The sequence below is a fragment of the Moschus berezovskii genome, chromosome 5 (assembly GCF_049115385.1).
Source record: "Moschus berezovskii isolate FMDL1 chromosome 5, NW_MosBer_1.0, whole genome shotgun sequence".
In the NCBI taxonomy this organism is placed as follows: Eukaryota; Metazoa; Chordata; class Mammalia; order Artiodactyla; family Moschidae; genus Moschus; species Moschus berezovskii.
The window spans coordinates 81,028,828-81,043,280 of NC_142464.1; the positions used below are offsets into that span (position 1 = coordinate 81,028,828).

The window sequence follows — 14,453 nt, forward strand, 5'->3', positions numbered from 1 at the left end:
ACTCCTAAAGGTGATGACTTCTGTCATTTTCATCAACAACAAAAGTCACCTGATGGAAAACTCTCCAAACACCCATTTTCAAAATATTCTTTTCAGAGTCAGTTTCCTTGAAAAGTAATTATTTACCACTCATTATTAAAGCCTCAACTGTATCAGAAAATTAAATGGCAACTAGTTTATAACCTGGATCACTGTTTGGAAAACTTTTTGGAAAAAAAGAATAAACATGTTGTCTTTTTGTTTTTTCACCAAAAACATATCTTTTGAAGCAAACAGTTGACAGTTGCTTTCACTGGAGCAGTCAGGATATTTTAGATCACATGTCTACTTGTAAAAGAACAAGTGTAAGTCAAATTGATATTTGACAAGTCTTGGTGTGGTGGTGTGAAATAACCAAGGAACCACTGTGTAGTATAAAAGATTTTCATGCTCAGTTCCATGTTATGACAAGGTTTCACAATGATTCTACTAAATTAAATATGCCAGTGACATTCTGTAGCACTTGCTGCTTTTCTGGAGTCAACTTCTTTTCTGTAATAGCTTGCCTCTGAATGATGCAATGAATGCCTTTCACAGTTGGTATTATCTTTTCCTGGACTGCTTTCTTTACTCCATCAATTTGTACAGGCTCTTCATAAAACAATTGTTTTTTTTTATTAAAGAAGTCATTTATTATTACAATGTATATTTCTTCTGCCTTTCTTTCTTTAGTGGCTCACTAAAAAGTAGTTCTTTATAGATTTCATTATTGAGACAGTATTTTCTGTATTTTCGTCAATAGTATGATCCATTTTGCATCTCAAGTAATTTTTAAATATTTCCTCAAATCTTCACCAACATTTTAACTATTGACTAAGAAATGAATTTGATTTATTGCCAGTTTTTCATCTGTGCATAATTTATCAGAAAGTTATTAATACTGTTGGTTGATTATTGTGTATCATTTATAAAATCATTTTATACAGAGGGAGGGAGAAAAAATATTTCACAGATGTGTGACTTATCGTTTGTTTGAACATAATTATTACTAGTATTATATTGAGTATCGTAGTGCCTTAGTATCAGGGGAAAACAGATTTGTATTCACATTTTGTAGACTTAATTGTAAAATGTCTTGCTAATCACACTGGCTTTATATTATTGTTCACTGCCTTTTTAAATTACTTAGAATGAAGTTCATTCTTAATGATCATGATGTAAAGCAGTGTTTCAAATACTCGTATTTATGGTTTCAATCTTGGAAGCTGAGGTTTCATCAGGCCACAGTTGTTTTAACTTCACAGAGTTGCTAACAGAGAGCTCATATTAGAAATTCTGGAACCTCCTTGTGTTAATTTCTGTTTTTCTCTATTTGTTTCTCTGGTTATGGACAGGGAGGCCTTTCGTGCTGTGATTCATGGGGTCACAAAGAGTTGGACATGACTGAGCGACTGAACTGAACTGAAGGAATGAACACAAAAGTCTTACAGGCAAAAGAGACCCTGTATCTTTGGGACCAACAATAGGGAGATAAGACTTAATCTATGTGAAATCAGTGTGGTAGGGAGAAGATTTTTAGGTCATAGGGCTGGGGTGAAAGGCTTTGACTCTACTTTTTGAGGACCAGCTGAAGCTTTAGTGTTACTAATCTTTTTCAAAGAACCAACTTTTTTGCCTTTGTTGATTTTTCTCGACTCTTAATTGTTTTCTGTCTAGTTCATTAATTTGTTTTCTTATTGTTTATTTCCTCTTTCTTTCCTTGGATTTATTTCTTTGTTCTTTTTCTAATTCTTTGATATGGATATATAAATGATTCCCATGGCTTTATATTATTGTTCATTGCCTTACAAAGGCAATGATCATTCCTTGATCATCAATGATCATTAAGAATGAACTTCATTCTAAGAATGAACTTCTTTTAAAATATAGCTTAGCTTTACTTCACTACTTTTTATTTGTCATCATTTTTTATTACTTTAGTTAAATTTTTTCTAATTAGTCATAATTTCTTCTTTGACCTGTGCAATTTAGATATATATTGCTTTATTTTCAAATATTTGAGAATTCTCTGGTTAACATTTTTATGTTGATTTCTAGCTTAATTGGAAACATGCTGTTGTTGTTCAGTAACTCAGTCACGTCGACTCTTTGCGACCCCATGGACTGCAGCACGCCACGCTTCCCTGTCCTTCACCATCTCATGGAGCTTGCTAAAACTCATGTCCATTGAGTCGGTGATGCCATCCAACCATCTCTTCCTCTGTTGTCCCCTTCTCCTCCTGCCTTCAATCTTTCCCAGCATCAGGGTCTTTTCTAAAGAGACAGCTCTTCATCAGGTGGCCAAAGTATTGGAGCTTCAGCATCAGTCCTTCCAATGAATATTCAGGATTTATTTCCTTTCAGTTCAGTTCAGTCGCTCAGTGGTGTCCAACTCTTTGCAACGCCATGAATCGCAGCATGCCAGGCCTCCCTGTCCATCACCAACTCCCAGAGTTCACTCAAACTCATGTCCATCGAGTCGGTGATGCCATCTAGCCATCTCATCCTGTCGTCCCCTTCTCCTCCTGCCCCTAATTCCTCCCAGCATCAGAGTCTTTTCCAATGAGTTAAATCTTCGCATGAGGTGGCCAAAATATTGGAGTTTCAGCTTTAGCATCCGTCCTTCCAGTGAACACCCAGGACTGATCTCCTTTAGAATGGACTGGTTGGATCTCCTTGCAGTCCAAGGGACTCTCAAGAGTCTTCTCCAGCACCACAGTTCAAAAGCATCCATTCTTCGGCCATCAGCTTTCTTCATAGTCCAACTCTCACATCCATACATGACCACTGGAAAAACCATAGCCTTGACTAGACAGACCTTTGTTGGCAAAGTAATGTCTCTGCTTTTTAATATGCTATCTAGGTTGGTCATAACTTTCCTTCCAAGGAGTAAGCGTCTTTTGATTTTGTGGTTGCAATCACAATCTGCAGTGATCTTGGAGCCCCCCCTAAAAAGTCTGACACTGTTTCCACTGTTTCCCCATCTATTTCCCATGAAGTGATGGGACCAGATGCCATGATCTTTGTTTTCTGAATGTTGAGCTTCAAGCCAACCTTTTCACTCTCCTCTTTCACTTTCATCAAGAGGCTTTTCAGTTCCTCTTCACTTTCTGCCATAAGGGTGGTGTCATCTGCATATCTGAGGTTATTGATATTTCTCCCAGCAATCTTAATTCCAGCTTGTGCTTCTTCCAGCCCAGTGTTTTTTCATGATGTACTCTGCATATCAGTTAAATAAGCAGGGTGACAATATATAGCCTTGACGTACTCCTTTTCCTATTTGGAACCAGTCTGTTGTTCCATGTCCAGTTCTAACTGTTGCTTCCTGACCTGATTGACTAAAGAAAACATGAAACATTGAAACATGCTGTAATATATGTCAGGCTTCCCCGGTAGTTCAAGTGGTAAAGAATCTGCCTGCAATGCTGGAGACCTGGGTTCGATCCCCTGGAGAAGGGCATGGCAAACCATGCCTGTATTCTTGCCTGGAGAATTCCATGGATAAAGGAGCCTGGTGGGCTCCACTCCATGGTGTCATAAAGAGTCGGACACGACTGAGTGACTACTACTTTCATTTTAATATATGTCAATTAATCTTCGAAGAATGTGTTATGACAGTTTAATGAGAAAAAGAAAGTCTTTTCAACACATGTTGTGGGAATAAGTTGGGGGAAAATGAACTACATACTCCTTCCTTAAACCACAAACAAAAATTATTTGGAGATAGATCATAGGCATAAACATAAAGCTAAAACTGTAAAACTTCTTATAAAAAAAGTAGGTGAATATCTTCTAGACTTTGAAGTATGGAAAGATTTCCTAAAGGATGCCAAAAGCACTAATGTAAAGAAAAAAATGATAAATTAGGATTTATCAGCATTAAAATTGTGCTTATCAAAAGACTGTTAGAAATTGAAAAGGCAAACCACAGGCTCAGAGAAGATATAAACAATACGTATATCTGACAAAAGACTGGCATCAATATAAAATGAACTCCTATAAGCAGTGGCCACAGGATTGGAAAAGGTCAGTCTTCATCCCAGTCCCAAAGAAAGGGAATGCCAAAGAATGCTCAAACTACCTCACAATTGCACTCATCTCACACGCTAGTAAAGTCATGCTCACAATTCTCTAAGCCGGGCTTCAGCAACATGTGAACCGTGAACTTCCAGATGTTCAAGCAGGTTTTAGAAAAGGCAGAGGCACCAGAGATCAAATTGCCAACATCCGCTGGATCATGGAGAAAGCAAGAGAGTTCCAGAAAAACATCTATTTCTGCTTCATTGACTATGCTAAAGCCTTTGACTGTGTGGATCACAATAAACCGTGGAAAATTCTGAAAGAGATGGGAATACCAGACCACCTGACCTGCCTCTTGAGAAACCTGTATGCAGGTCAGGAAGCAACAGTCAGAACTGGACATGGAACAACAGACTGGTTCCAAATAGGAAAAGGAGTACATCAAGGCTGTATATGGTCACCTTGCTCATTTAACTTATATGCAGAGTACATCATGAGGAACGCTGGGCTGGAAGAAGCACAAGCTGGAATCAAGATTGCTGGGAGAAATATCAATAACCTCAGATATGCAGATGATACTACCCTTATGGCAGAAAGTGAAGAGGAACTCAAAAGCCTCTTGATGAAAGTGAAAGAGGAGCGTGAAAAGGTTGGCTTGAAGCTCAACATTCAGAAAACAAAGATCATGGCATCTGGTTCCATCACTTCATGGGACATAGATGGAAAACAGTGGAAACAGTGTCAGACTTTATTTTTTTGGGCTCCAAAATCACTGCAGATGCTGATTGCAGCCATGAAATTAAAAGACGCTTGCTCCTTGGAAGGAAAGTTATGACCAACCTTGATAGTATATTAAAAAGCAGAGACATCACTTTGCCAACTAAGGTCCGTCTAGTCAAGGCTATGGTTTTTCCCGTGGTCATGTATGGATGTGAGAGTTGAACTGTGAAAAAAGCTGATGGCCGAAGAATTGATGCTTTTGAACTGTGGTGTTGGAGAAGACTCTTGAGAGTCCCTTGGACTGCAAGGAGATCCAACCAGTCCATTCTAAAGGAGATCAATCCTGGGTGTTCATTGGAAGGACTGATGCTAAAGCTGAAACTGCAATACTTTGACCACCTCATGCGACGAGTTGACTCACTGGAAAAGACTCTGATGCTAGGAAAGGTTGGGGGCGGGAGGAGAAGGGGACGACAGAGAATGAGATAGCTGGATGGCATCACCGACTCTGTGGATATGAGTTTGAGTGAACTCCGGGAGTTGGTGATGGACAGGGAGGCCTGGCGTGCTGTGATTCATGGGGTCGCGGAGAGTCGGACATGACTGCTTGACTGAACTGAACTGATAAGTAATTTTAAAAAATCACAATTTGAAAATAATGGACTAAAGACTTGAACAGACACTGTGTAGAAAGATATGAAAAAAGCTATGATTAGCCACCAAAGAAATGCATTTCACAACCTCACACTGGAATGGCACAAACTAAAAGTCTGCCAACACCAAATGTTGATGATTCTGTGTAAACTGGAACTCTCATGTGTTACTGATGGGAGTATAAAATGATACAGCTATTCAGGGAAAATGTTTGGCATTTTCTTACAAGGTTACATTCACCAACTCTGCTGCTGCTGCTGCTGCTAAGTCACTTCAGTCGTGTCCGACTCTGTGTGACCCCATAGACGGAAGCCCACCAGGCTCCCCCGTCCCAGGGATTCTCCAGGCAAGAACACTGGAGAAGGTTGCCATTTCCTTCTCCAATGTGTGAAAGTGAAAAGTGAAAGTGAAGTCGCTCAGTCATGTCTGACTCGTAGCGACCCCATGGACTGCAGCCTACCAGGCTCCTCCGTCCATGGGATTTTCTAGGCAAGAGTACTGGAGTGGCTTGCCTTTGCCTTCTCCGTGTTATTTACCCAACAAGAATGAAAATATTTATTCATAAAGAGACATGTAAGAATATAATAGCTTTATTCATAGTAGCCCCAAAACGGAAACAGCCAAATACCCATTTATGAGGGAATATATTAAAAAGTTATGATATTTTACAATGGACTTATTGCTTAGCAAAAAAGAAGGGTGAACTATTGATATACTCAACAATGTAGATGAATCTCAAGACATTATGCTAAGTAAATAAAGCCAGTACATACTATATGTTTTTCTGGAACTCTCTTGCTTTTTCAATGATCCAGCAGATGTTGGCAATTTGATCTCTTGTTCTTCTGCCTTTTCTAAAACCAGCTTGAACATCTGGAAGTTCACGGTTCACATATTGCTGAAGCCTGGCTTGGAGAATTTTAAGCATTATTTTACTAGCGTGTGAGATGAGTGCAATTGTGCGGTAGTTTGAGCATTGTTTGGCATTGCCTTTCTTTGGGATTGAAATGAAAACTGACCTTTTCCAGTCCTGAGTTTTCCAAATTTGCTGACATACTGAGTGCAGCACTTTCACAGCATCATCTTTTAGAATTTGAAATAGCTCAACTGGAATTCCATCACCTCCACTAGCTTTGTTCATAGTGATGCTTCCTAAGGCCCATTTGACTTCACAATCCAGGATGTCTGGCTCTAGGTAAGTGTGAGTGATCACACCATCATGATTTTCTGGGTCGTGAAGATCTTTTCTATATAGTTCTTCTGTGTATTCTTGCCACCTCTTCTTAGTATCTTCTGCTTCTGTTAGGTCCATACCATTTCTGTCCTTTATTGAGCCCATCTTTGCATGAAATGTTCCCTTGGTATCTCTCATTTTCTTGAAGAGATCTCTAGTCTTTCCCATTCTATTGTTTTCCTCTATTTCTTTGCACTGATCGCTGAAGAATGCTTTCTTATCTCTCCTTGCTATTCTTTGGAACTCTGCATTCAAATGGGAATATCTTTCCTTTTCTCCTTTGCTTTTCGCTTCTCTTCTTTTCACAGCTATTTGTAAGGCCTGCTCAGATAGCCATTTTGCCTTTTGCATTTCTTTTTCTTGGGAATCATCTTGATCCCTGTCTCCTGTACAATGTCATGAACCTCCGTTCATAGTTCATCAGGCACTCTGTCTATCAGATCTAGTCCCTTAAATCTATTTCTCACTTCCACTGTATAGTCATAAGTGATTTGATTTAGGTCATATCTGAATGGTCTAGTGGTTTTCCCCACTTTCTTCAGTTTAAGTCTGAGATTGGCAATAAGGAGTTCATGATCTGAGCCACAGTCAGCTCCCGGTCTTGTTTTTGCTGACTGTAGAGAGCTTCTCCATTTTTGGCTGCAGGGAATTTAATCAATCTGATTTCGGTGTTGGCCATCTTGTGATGTCCATGTGTAGAGTCTTCTCTTGTGCTCTTGGAAGAGGGTGTTTGCTATGACCAGTGTGCTCTCTTGGCAAAACTGTATTAGCTTTTGCCCTGCGTCATTCCATACTCCAAGGCCAAATGTGCCTGTTACTCCAGGTGTTTCTTGACTTCCTACTTTTGCATTCCAGTCCCCTATAATGAAAAGGACATCTTTTTTGCTTTATTGACTATGCCAAAACCTTTGACTGTGTATATCACAATAAACTGTAGAAAATTCTGAAAGAGATGGGGATACCAGATCACCTGACCTGCCTCTTGAGAAACCTGTATGCAGGTCAGGAACCGACAGTCAGAACTGTACATGGAACAACAGACTGGTTCCAAAAAGGAAAAGGAGTACATCAAGGCTGTATATTGTCACCCTACTTATTTAACGTATATGCAGAGTACATCATGAGAAATGCTGGGCTGGAGGAAGCACAAGCTGGAGTCAAGATTGCCAGGAATAATATCAATAACCTCAGATATGCAGATGACACCACCCTTATGGCAGAAATTGAAGAAGAACTAAAGAGCCTCAATGAAAGTGAAAGAGGAGAGTGAAAAAGTTGGCTTAAAGCTCAACATTCAGAAAATTAAGATCATGGCATCCAGTCCCATCACTTCATGGCAAATAGATGGGGAAACAGTGGAAACAGTGGCAGACTTTATTTTTTGGGCTCCAAAATCACTGAAGATGGTGATTGCAGCCATGAAATTAAAAGACGCTTACTCCTTGAAAGGAAAGTTATGACCAACCTAGACAGCATATTAAAAAGCAGAAACATTACGTTGTCAACAAAGGTTTGTCTCGTCAAAGCTATGGTTTTTCCAGTGGTCATGTATGGTTGTGAGAGTTGGACTGTGAAGAAAGCTGATTGCTGAAGAATTGGTGCTTTTGAACTGTGGTGTTGGAGAAGACTCTTGAGAGTCCCTTGGACTGCAAGGAGATCCAACCAGTCCATCCTGAAGGAGATCAGCCCTTGGTGTTCATTGGAAGGACTGATGTTGAAGCTGAAACTCCAGTACTTTGGCCACCTGTTGTGAAGAGCTGACTCATTTGAAAAGACCCTGATGCTGGGAAAGATTGAGGGCAGGAGAAGAAGGGGAGAACAGAGGGTGAGATGGTTGGATGGCATCACCGACTCGATGGACATGGGTTTGGGAGAACTCTGGGAGCTGGTAATGGACAAGGAGGCCTGGTGTTCTCTGGTTCATGGGGTCTCAAAGAGTTGGACACAACTGAGTGACTGAACTGACTGACTGACATACTATATGAGCCCATTTTTATTTTTAAAGCTCTAAAACAGGCAAAACTAATCTATGGTAATAGCAATGAGAACAGTGCTTGCCTTTGGGGATGTGGAGATTGATTAAAAGGCACCTTAGGGAACTTTCTGGAATGATGGAAAGCTTCTGTATTTTTATTTTGTTGGTTATTGCACAATTGGATATCTTTATCAAAATGTATCAAACTATACACTTAAAACCAGTGTTTTACTGAATGTAAATTTTACTTTAATTTAAAAAATGATATTATTTTTGTAATTTCCTGTTAATCTATATTACTTCAAATAATAGGTTCAGAAAAGTACTCTGTTTTTTCCATTTGTTGAAATTTCTTGAAACTTTTGTGATCCACATGTGGTTAATTTCCATAAACGTTAATGTGTGTTCTTTAAGCACTATGTAATCACAGTTGTTGAGTGCAGTTTTCACTGTCGCTTTTTTTCTTGAAAGAGAAATTGTTGCCTAGTAATTGTTGAAGGAATGTAGGACATTATGTATAAGCTTCCCTGATATATAATGGCTCAGCAGGTAAAGAATCCACCTGCAATGCAGAAGACTCAGGAGACTCTGGTTCGATCCCTGGGTGGGGAATATCTCCTCGAGGAGGAAATGGCAATCCACTCCAGTATTCTTGCTTGGAGAATTCCATGGACAGAGAAACCTGGCAGGCTGCAGTCCATAGGGTCATAAAGAGTCAGACATGACTGAGTGACTAAGTACACACATGCATAAAAAGTCATAGATAATATGGATGATGGTATCTTTCTCCAGAGGCTCACATTTGCTTCTGATGGGCAGTTGGAGTGACGCAGACCTCTCCAATCTAATAAGGGACTGAACTGGTTGAAGGCTTCAGTTGTATTTTTAAGGCCTTCATTCTAGGATGTAGCCCTTTAAGGCATCCTAACTGAAAGCATGGGAAATTTACCTGGGCTTTTCCTTTGTCAGTGGTCGCTGAACTCTACTTTTCATTCCTCCAGCATCATCGAACTATCAAATGTGCTGTTTAACTCCCCAGCCTCTTAGCTGCTGTTTTCTGCTTGGTTTACTTTGTCTATTAGTGAGCAAATGCTTAGAGAGACAGAATGTGGAGTTTGCTTCTCTGGACTTCCCTTTATTTTGGGGTCTCCTCAACCTTGTGAGCCTATTAGAAGGTCTCCTCACTTCATGTTGTCTATAAGCAACTGCTTTCTGCTTGGCTTCGCAGCAGTTTTGTCCTACGCCTCTTAAAGATCCGTAGATTTCAGGGGCTTCCCTGGTGGCTCAGTGGTAAAGAATCCTCCAGCCAGTGCAGAAGACATGGGTTTGCTCCCTGATCCCGGAATATCCCACATGCTCCAGGGCAACTAAGCTCATGTGCCTCAACTATTGAGCCTGTGCTCTAGAGCCCAGGAGCCTCACCTGTTGAGCCCAAGTGCTGCAACTACTGAAGCCCACACTGTCTAGAGCCTGTGCTCTGCAGCAAGAGTAGCCCCTGCTCACTGCAACTAGAGAAACAGCCAGCAACGAAGACCCAGCACAAAATAAGTAAAATAAATAAGTAAAAAAAAATTGGATTTCTTGAGAGGAAAAGTAGTACCAGGACTCCCCTCATTTTTATTTCCCCTCTCCCTAAGTTCTTGGCCTCTCATGTCCTGTCTGTCTTGGTAGTACTCCAGTACCTTCCAGTAGCCTTTAACAATAATTCTGTCTAGCTTTTCTAGCTGTTTCAATGAAAGTTGATCTGATAGAAGCTTTCCCTCTTAGCCATAACTGGGAATCCTTCTCAAGTAACTCCTCCCAATGACCATTGTCATCCTAAGAATTGAAGTGATTTCTTTCTGTGTCATTGCCCCAGAGTGTTGTCTTCTTTTCCTGGGGTTTGTGAAGGGCATATATGAATCTGGAGTTGTTCCTGGACAGTTCCCACCTCCTTTCCAGTTAACATCTGCAGTCATTAAGTCATTTCTCTTCAAGTGTATTTAAAGGGATTGTGTGTGCCCTACCCATAGGGAGCCCATTAACCTAATTAGCACTGTGGTTGGTATTTGCATAAAAAGTTGCCCTCATTATTTCTCAGTTCAGTTCAGTTCAGTTGCTCAGTCGTGTCCGACTCTTTGCGACCCCATGAATCACAGCACGCCAGGCCTCCCTGTCCATCACCAACTCCTGGAGTTCACTCAAACTCATGTCCATCGAGTCGGTGATGCCATCCGGCCATCTCATTCTCTGTCGTCCCCGTCTCCTCCCATCCCCAGTCCCTCCCAGCATCAGACTCTTTTCCAGTGAGTCAGCTCGTCTCATGAAGTGGCCAAAGTATTGGAGTTTCAGCTTCAGCATCAGTCCTTCCAGTGAACACCCAGGATTGATCTCCTTTAGAATGGACTCATTATTTCTAGGGAAGAAAATAGTCTAATGATTACTGCCTTCACTAGACTGAATTTGTGTCTTCTTGCTTCTTGAATTTTAGCTGAATTACCATGAAAAATAAGCATGAGAATTCTGTGTATAAGAAGGATGGGAGCCTCAATATTCATGAACATGATCCTTTCAGCCTCTTCAGAAGGGGAAACAGTTTATAATAAGTGCTTTCAAGGTCCTAGAAAAATTTAGGCTAAAGAATGAAAATTTAATATCACTAAACCTAATTGGAAACCTCAAGAAAAAAAAACAACAAACAATAAAAACCTCTTTTGTAATGACTGCTGCCGGGGAATGGAAAAGAGATTCATTTTAAAGATGTCTTCGGAGAGAAATGAAGCTATAAAGCTCATGATTTTTTTTTTCCCAACAGTTCACAAGAGCAGTGATTCCCAGGCTTTCTCAACTATGTACCCTATTTCTGGGCACACTTAGCACTGAGGATAAATTCTTCGTTTTACAAGAAGAAAATTTTGGAGGAGAGCTATCTACAAGGAAAGGACGTATAGCTATTCAGAGAGGTAAGTCATTTGTTTAGAGGATGGGGAAAGAAGTAGCTCACAAAGAAAATACTAAAGAGTATTTCATTTATTGTGAGTGAGACTTGACATGGATGGTATTCATTTCACTAAAATTCTAGATTTCTTTACTCGCCATCTGCGTAAATTTGAACAAGTCATTTAAATTCTCAGAGCTCCAGTTCTTTTATCTGTAAGAGAAAATTTCATAGGAAAATGCTTTGCAATGGGAGAGTATAATATAAAAATATAACTGTTACTGCTTATTGTTAATTACTATTATTTGCTGCTGTTATAAAATTCTATGGAATAAGTTAGCAGCCTTGTATCTCATGGTGCAATTGGTCTGTTGAGCTTGGTACTGTAAATTGAGGGCTTTGTCTTGAGTGCCTGGAGTGGAAGGCATTTCACACATGTCTCCCAGTAAAAACAGAATCATACTGTTCTTTCAACTGCAGGTATCTGTCACCTACTTTTTGAAACTAGGAGGAAAGTGTGGAAATTAAAGACAAGATCAATGATGATAAAATAACAACTACCTGTATTATTTGTTACAACAAGCATTATATTCAGTGTTGTTTAATGCACACAACCAAACCTTGGAAAGTGAGTGTTATTCCTACCATGACATTTTTTCTCAAGAGACAGGATTCCTTAGGGAATTGCTTAAAAGCATATAAAACCCTTTTGTTTTATCATGATTGGGGAGATATTACTGGATGAAAGGAACTCGAAGTTCATAATTTTTTCTAATGTTTTTGATGACATGGACAGTGTCTTTAATGATAAAGTAGCTAATTAAAAATAAATACTGGATTAACAAAATCTTTGTTGAGCACCTCTTATGAATTAGGTACTATTCTAGATGCTAATTCCCATCATGAATGAAACAGGTGAGGATCCCTGCCCTCATGGACCCTATTCTAGCATGGAGAGAAACAAATAATAAATGATGTACACAATAGAGAAATAAATTAAGAGTAATCAGGATATTAGAAGCCAATACGAATATGGAAAAAAGAAAAAGCAGAGCCAGGTAAGGGGAAGTGGAAATATACTGGGCGGGTGGGAAGATAGATTTCAGGGTTTAGTGAGGTGGCAGGGTCTGCCTTATTGAGGAAAGACAGGAATTCCAGGGTTAGCCCTGGTGTGTTCCAAATGGAGAAGGAACTAATACAGAGCTCGTAACAAGGGACCATGCTGATGTCCCAGACATAGCCAGGAGGCCTGTGAGCTAGAGTGGGTGGGAGAGAGAGTCGCAATGTCAACTCTAGAGGAAATAATGTTATTTCCTTGGTTTAGATACATAAGAAAAGTTACCTTGTCTTCTTCTTGTCTCTCTGGTTTTTTCTAAGTGTCTTTCCTCTGCAATTAAAATACACACGTGCACAATAAGTAAACTGTACCTCCACCACGGTATCAGTTTCCGAGTGTTGCTATAACAAAAGACCACACACTGGGTGGCTTAAAACAATGGAAATTTATTGTCTTGCAGTTCTGCGAAAGTCCCACGTTAAGGTAGGGTCATGCTCTCTCCCATGGGATGGGAGGATGTCATGGTGGTGGCAGTCATTGGCTGGCGTTCCTTGGCCTGAACTGCATCACTCCAGTCTCTGCCTCTCTAGTCATGTGACATACTCCCTAAATGTTTGGATCTTCCTTTGGTGGTCCTTTCTTTTTAAGGAATCCAGACATATTACATTAAGAGTCTAACCCAGGAGTCCACAACCTCTGGGATCCAATGCCTGATGATCTGAAGTAGAGCTGACATAATAATACTAATACTAGAAATAAAGTACATAATAAATGTAATGTGCTTGAATCAATCCTGAAACCATCCTCCCCACCCACCATGGTTCATGGAAAAATTGTCGTCTATGAAACCAGTCCCTGGTGCCAAAAAGACTGGGTACTGCTCTAGTATGACGCCATCTTAACTATGACATCAACAATCACCCTATTTACAAATAAGTTCACATTCTGAGATACTGGGGGTTAGGAATTCAATACATCCTTTGGAGGGACACATTCAACCATAATAGCACCTTAAATAATATGTAATAGTCATTATTATTCCCATCTTGCAAGTAGAGAAACAGGCTCAGCAAGCTTCAATGACTTGGCTAAGGTCAGAGTCAATAAACAGAAGTCAGTGTTATTTTTATCATGGACAGATCAGTGCTTTTATCAGTGCAATTTTATCATGCTGTGACAGTGACGTAAGGATGGAGGTGACGGAGCACTGCCCAGGTCGAGGGCAGGAATTACACACATACACACAACATTGTAGTCCTCGTCCACACTGCTTAACCCTAAGATAGCTCACAATTAACACTCTACCTCAGCTTTCCTGTCAAAGGGAAAATAGGTGCCCCTCCATAGACCACTCCCATTTTACATTTCATTCCGTAGCGTGATAAACATAGGAAACAGATGCTTTTTCCCTCCTTCAGGATTTTTTTCCAGGAAAATATTGCTACAATTTCTGTGGCATGTAGAACATTTTGTGTCAGGACCACATGTTTTTTTTCTCACACAACATAGGAAAAAAAAAAAATACGACTCTCTGAGTCAGTTGGCATATTGCAATAAAATAAGAGGATTTTAAAAGCATTTAATATATTTTGCTTTCGCATTATAGTTACGCATTTCTTCTTGACATAAAGCTTATCGAGCCATTGGAAAGCCTGAAATCAACTCTAGAACCTTGTTTATGCTCAGTCTTAAGACTGAGGGAAACAGCAAGAAAAAGGAGACAGCAAAACTGACCTGAACACTTTTCCATGAGTCATAGTGAGCAGCGACATTGTTATGGAACCAAACTTAGTCCACTCACCCTTGTGCAGTAGAGCAAATCTCCTCACACCAGGTTCCTATGAAGGGAAATGCAGCA

General features: G+C 40.0%; 1 protein-coding gene across 1 annotated transcript in view; it reads left to right on the top strand.

The window, feature by feature from the left end:
- Positions 1–14,453, top strand: part of CRACD (capping protein inhibiting regulator of actin dynamics) — a 278,521-nt gene that overhangs the window by 134,083 nt on the left and 129,985 nt on the right. Inside the window, exon 2 of the mRNA XM_055434331.2 lies at positions 11,416–11,563. The gene's annotated coding sequence lies outside the window, so the exon portion shown is untranslated. The remainder of the gene's footprint in view (positions 1–11,415; positions 11,564–14,453) is intronic.